This window comes from Sciurus vulgaris, assembly GCF_902686455.1.
Source record: "Sciurus vulgaris genome assembly, chromosome: 1".
NCBI classification, from domain to species: Eukaryota; Metazoa; Chordata; class Mammalia; order Rodentia; family Sciuridae; genus Sciurus; species Sciurus vulgaris.
The window spans coordinates 147,708,202-147,714,944 of record NC_136461.1 but is presented as its reverse complement, the minus strand read 5'-3'; positions in this window follow the sequence as shown (position 1 = coordinate 147,714,944).

The window sequence follows — 6,743 nt, the reverse complement described above, 5'->3', positions numbered from 1 at the left end:
TTATTCTCAGATCTAACAATCCTTTAAAGTTGTATAGCAAATACTCCCTTTTATGCCTAGCTAAAAATTGGGAAGACCAAAATATTTTCAAGTCCTAAAAAGCAAAGACTTCCAACCCATAAATTAGAAATCAAAGGACTGATTTTGGTGCTCATTTTCTCAAAAGATCTTGTTTAATTTCTTAAAACATTTATATGTAAAAATAGTCATATTTATATTTCAGTATGATGGTATGACCAAAAGATCTCACAATCAAGGATACTGCAGTATATCAAAATAAGGCCTTACACAGCATACATTTTAAAATTCTTGTCAGTGTCACCTCTGTGATAGAATTCCTGGCTGGTTAGCTAGTGGAGGCTGTGATAACAAAGGTATTTCATGGTGTTTTAAACTAGATTGGATGGTCACAGAATCTGTTTCAACCCCAAGTTTCTCTGTCTTTTATTAATTTCAAAATCATTGCCAGGTCAACACACATGGAATTTAAACTCTTAGACTCCTTTATTATGGAGTATTGTCCCAAGCATATAATACTAAAATGTGCATCATTTTCTTTGTGCTCTCTTCCATACAAGTCTATTTAGAGATAAGCTAATATCTAGACAGAAGCAAATATGTGTAAAGCATTTACAATGTTCCAGTCATCATTCTAGTCTCTGGAAGTACAAAAGTTTGTAAAACATAGTCCTGGTCTCAAGTTGTTTGTAGTCTCGTAGAGAAAACATATTATGCAAAGAAAGAGGCACCCTCAGAGTATATAGTTTTAATTTCCTATGTATAACATAAGTTTGATATTTGACAGGATAACCTTAAATAAGGTCTAACTATAAAAGTGCTCAACAGTACATTACATGTGGCAGACAAAATATTTTTCTTTTGTATGTTTTATTTTGTTTATTTAAATTTCATGTAGAAAAAGTTCTTGGATTTTTAACAATAAACCAATTTTAATTAATTTTTAAAGTTATTCTTGCAAGGATCTTGTCAATGAAATTGAACCATCTGCTTCATGCCTCACCCAGATCTTAAGAAATAGGATTTGATAAGGAAGAATTGATTCTCAGAGAGTCGGTCCATAAGATATCAGGAGTGGACAGAGTGCAAGGAACATTTCACCTATATATCAAAAGGTATGGGCCTAATATATTGCAAACAGAAGAATAACAGCAATGAGACCACCCAGGGGCCTAAGCATGCAGCTATGAATTCTCAAGTTTTATTTCAGACGAAGTCTAAAGGGAGATTTTGATTTCATACCCAAATCCCTAGATCAACCCTATCTTCACTTAATGTCACAAACAAGCCAGATTGACTAAAACAGTCCCTAGATCCACAAGTAACAAGCATAACATTTTCTGAAGTGTATTAAACTTTCCTTTTTATATTCCCTATAAATACACTAAAATATTCATTCCCCTTGGGATGAGATTAGGGTTGTTGCAGCTTTAATACAAAGAAATAAAAGTGAGTAATTACCTGAACCACAGAACAAAATTTAAAAGTCAGCCAAGATAGAAAATAGTTCTGAAAGGCAAGCTGTATGAAGAAAAAAAAAAATGAATTTTCCAAATCCCTTTACCTCCCCATTCAATCAATAAAAAGGTAGATATGGCTAACTCCATTACATATTTTTACATATGGTCCAGATAAGAAAGCAACAAGTATGAAACCCATTCCTTCTTTTGCCAATGAACTTTAAGGAGAGAATGGAAGACAGAAAATGAAAGCAGCAAAAGAAACAAGCACTTCCTGACCTACCCTCTCCAAGTTGAAGTCCTAGAGAGGAGAAACTTTTAAATAAGATGAAAGGAATGTGGGAGCAAATGGACTTTATTTCCCACTTTGAGATATGAGAACAAAACTTCCATGTAACATAAAACTGTGCTAACATGGTACAACCTCAGCAGAGTAAACAGGGCTGAGAAAGGAGTCAACAGATGGGGGCGGGGGAATAGCCTAATTTTCATTCCTAATCTGTTATTTGGTGGAGCAAAGTCTTCCACATACCCAAGGAAAGAAAGATGAGGTGGTAACAAGGCAGCCATTATGGCATGGAGCCTTCTACAGTGAAGTGCAAGGGAAGGCCCTAGGTAACGTAATAAGAGAAAGCCAAGAGCCTCAGAGCTATCTGCAGTATGTGGTGGAGACTTGAGACCAATGCAGCATAAATGAGAGGTAAAGTCATGCCAGACAGGTAGGACACCCAGTCTTGGAAAGGTTATGTCTAAAATTGCATCAGAAATTCTATCATTTGTAGACTTCAGAAGTATATGCCAATGTGTTGCCTCGGGAGAGTCCACTAAATCCAGCTCACCATTATCAGTCATTGTATATCCAAGTAAAACAATAAGGTCAAGGTATAAATTCTCCTTCCCCAATACATTTGAATATTAATTTGAAGAAGAACACCACCACTATTCACATTTCTGCTTCGAATACAAGACAAAGGCAAACTCACTATCCTTATATCTACTATAAGATGACAGGAAAAAAAAATATTTATTTTCAGAAATCAGTCTATATCTACTTTTAAATCTGAAATTCCCTATCAGGCCAAAAAGTTCAAACACCTATAAATTGAATATATGCATTGTTTATAAAAATGATGCATTATAAACAGAAGTATAATATTAAGGAGAGTTCCCAAGGACCCAAGCAGACAGTTATGGATTCTCAAATTCTATTTCAGGTGAAACCTGCAGGGGAATTAGCGTTAGTAGTGGGGGTGTGGTAATAAACCCAGAGCCTTGCACATGTGAAGCACACACACTGCCACTGAATTGCCCAGCACTTAAAGGTAGATTCTGACCTACTCCCAAATCTCTAAAAATGCTGAAGAACAGCAGAACATAAACTCACAGAAGACCCTTGGGTTATATTAAAGAAGTCTAGCTGAATGATCCCTGTTCTATCCCACAAAGGCCCAGAAAACCTCACAAATACATGCACTAAGTAAGCAAGGTCACTTCCTCAGGACTTTTTTCAAAATTAATCACCAGGCTTCTGAAGTAGTGATGAACCTTGTTCTACCCATAATTTTGAGCAGAGACTATATTAATAGGAATCCCTCTGTCTACCTTAGAGTCCACAATATTTGTTCGTCTAAGCCCTTTCTCACAGACCCTAGACTGGGATTTTTTTTCATTCAGATCATGTAAATGGTAAGGATTACTATACAATTTAATCCCCTTTTATGATGAAATTATTCAGGATCTGATCACAAGATATTGGATTAATTTTCCTTTATCAGGAATACATCACATACAGTTCATAATTTTAATAATGTCACTATGATTTTTTGTTAAAAGGATAACAGAATTATAACACACCTAGTTTTTGCTTCTTAAATAAATAAAGCTCACCAGTTTTATAGCAGCCTTGACACATACTAGTGACTGAATTTTCCTATAACTTGGGAACTATAAGCATTTCTTAAGATTGGACACCTTCTTATTTATCTTCATGATTTTAATGGCTAGCACACAGTTTTCTTTAAATATTTATTGAAGTGAAAAGCTGAACTTAACCTGGTTATGTATTAACATTTTCAAAAATATCATCATGTAAGATGGCTTTAATACTGAACAGAAGGATTAACACTTTCAATAAAGTTTCAATAGGGGATAGTGAGATTCTTCAAAAAGTTAAGCATATAATTATGCTTTAATCCAGCAACTTAAATGCAAAAGAATTGAAAGTGGCAATTTGAACTGATGTCTGTACACCAATGTTCATAACAGCATTATTCACAAGTGCCAAAAGATGGCAACAACCCAAGGGTCCATCAGGAGATGAATGGGTAAACAAAACATGGAGTATTCATACAATCGAATGTTAGTCATAAAAGAGAATAAAATTCTGATACATATTACAACATAGATGAAACTTGAAAGCTGTGAAATAAACCAGACATGAAGGGACAAATACTATTTGATTCCACTTATTTGAGGTACCTAGCATAATAAAATTCATAAAGATAGAAGAATAAAGGTTAGTAGGAGCTGAGAGAAGAGGGAATGGGGAGTTATTATTTAATAAGTATAAAGTTTCTATCTGAAATGGCATAAAAAAGTTCAGAAAATTGGCATTGGTTGTATAATTACAAATGTACTTAATACCATTCACTTGTACACTTAAACATGGTTAAAATGGTACATTTTCTACTATGTATATTTTGCCACTATAAAAAAGGTATTAATGACTAATAAATATTAAAATAATGCCTCATAAAATGCTCTGTAACAGTACATTCTACAAATATGAAGACTTCAAAATATACATACTGTAAAAATTACATATTTTATTAACCTCCATAGAAACAAAGGCTAATCAATCAATAAGCAAACATAAAATAATTGAAGATTTAAAGTAAAGGTCAATAATAATTTATCAGTGGTTCTACAACTTTATGAAGTAGTTGGAAGGTAATATATGTTTTGGTCTTACATAGAAGTAAATAGTAACAGCTAAATATATGATATCCTAACAATTTGAAATAGTTACAGAATGATGCCTACTAAAGATATGCTAGTTTGATAATTGAGTAAACATTTTAAAGGCCATAGATTAATTAAGTAACAAGTAATGACATATGAATGTTAAAATATATATTATTCAAAAATAAAAATATGAGAGGATATGGTGGAAACAAGTTAGAAAACCTAGTCCTCTAAAGAGTTAAAATAAGCTTCAGTCTTTGAGCAGTTGCCCTCTAGAACCATGTCTTCATAAATTTGATTCATTTATAGAGTGTTTTTGATGATAGGCAATTCTTTGTTGAAAGTTAAGTGCTCTTTTATATGAATAAATAAAGAAGGCTTGGTTTGAACTAATACATTATTTTGACAAATGTTTATTGGAAACCCAATTATGGGTTCATAAATCAGGGCTCTTTGTGGTCCATCAGGTGAGCTCACCAATGCCACCAGATGTTACAGTGAATACCAACAGGGTAATTAAAACAAGTCCATGGAATGCTGTTCCTCTCCTACACAATGACAGTAGTCAAAACAGGAAGAATACCTTATCATCTTTAATTTAACTTATTGAAAATACTTCTGCAACATGTCATAACCATACCTTCAAAGAAAAGAAAACATTTGTTTTCTATTTACTGTTGGAATAAAATGAAAAGATCAAGCATGGTATATGATCTACTAGACAGATGACTTTCAAACATTTCTCATAGTAAGAAGGGGGAAAAATCATCTGCATATATCCCATGACTGAACTATGTCCTTAGGAAAAATTATTCCTTTCTTTTTTTTCCTTTTCTTCCCTTCCTTTTCCTCTATTCCTTTTTAAATAGCTATTATTTCCTGAAGAAGTGAGTCCTATTAATTATACCTAATGTACCTGACCCAATGTGCATTCAGCTGCATATTGCATGAATCAGAGCTGTTTGAAAAATTCCATAAAAATTTACATCTTTCATTACCAAAAAGTAGGACAGTTGTCATGATGGCTCTTGCAAAACAAGAAGCCCATTTTCAACCAAAAATTGGACTTTTTACTCTAACAACCTTTGAAAGTCCCTACATAATTCTACTCTTACCAATCATAAAAAGGAAGGGGAAATATGGCATTTCATGAAAATGGGCATTTGCATATCATAGCCAAGAGTGGGAGTTGTCTTTTATTTTTTATATTTAATTATGGAAACCCAGTAAAAGATATAGGAAAATCAGATTGGAATGGTTAGCATGATAAAACCTAAAACTTCTGTCTCTTATCAGTATTGCCAAAATTGTTATTTCTATATTATACCTTTTCTTATTATAAGTCCTTAACTGACTTGCTTCCTCTGAAGGCAAAGAATTTCTTCCTTAACATAGAGTTAAGATATTTGAGCAGGTTCTGTGATGGAAACAAAAATGTTATGCTTTCCTGTTCAATAAAGTTCTAAAGGACTTCTGCCCTTTTTATTTATACATCACTATTTAGTAGTGCGAATGGAAAAATTCTTGCCTGTCACAGGTTGTTAGACAGACCTTAGTATAGTTCATCCCAAACAATTGCAAATAACGCAGGCCACCCCATTAGAAATTTGCCTGTAGATCAACCAGCAGGTAAAGTGCCAGCAAGGTAAGGCCACACATGCAAAGTTTGCCATTGCTCTATAACTACACTGACCAAGTCTTCTAGTTTGGCTATCAACGATAATATAAACAAGAAGGAAAGTGACAACTTAAAATGATAGCTGTTGAGCTACTTTAATCTTAAAGAAATTATGTCATCAAGACTGACTGAAAAGAACAATGTCTAAACACAGCTGTTATTTGCAGAAGACAAATAATAAAAATAAAAACTGTTGTCATTGTATCATAGAGCAGTGTTTGGAAACAACTGCACTGGGATCTGGGTCGCCCAGAGCATCCCTGATAACACATTATGTAGGCAGCCCCATGTAAAAAAGTTCTGTTTAAATGGGTGCCTGAAAAAATAAATAAATAAATAAAATAAATGGGTGCCTGGAAGGCCATTAATTTATACAATCAATTAAGAGACTGTCTTGTTAGCTTATGTTGTATGAATCCCCATAATGCCAGGTTAGTACATGATTGTCGAGAACAACTATGAATAGTGGCATGATGCCAAAGAGCTCCATTGACCCACTCCCCAGTGAAACTGGTGAATACTATTTAAAAATCTCTAGAAATGGTTCAAAGTACAAAGAGCAAATTAAGAAACATCTACTCAAAAAAATCTATGAAAATTCTGTAAGAACAAAGACTATTCTC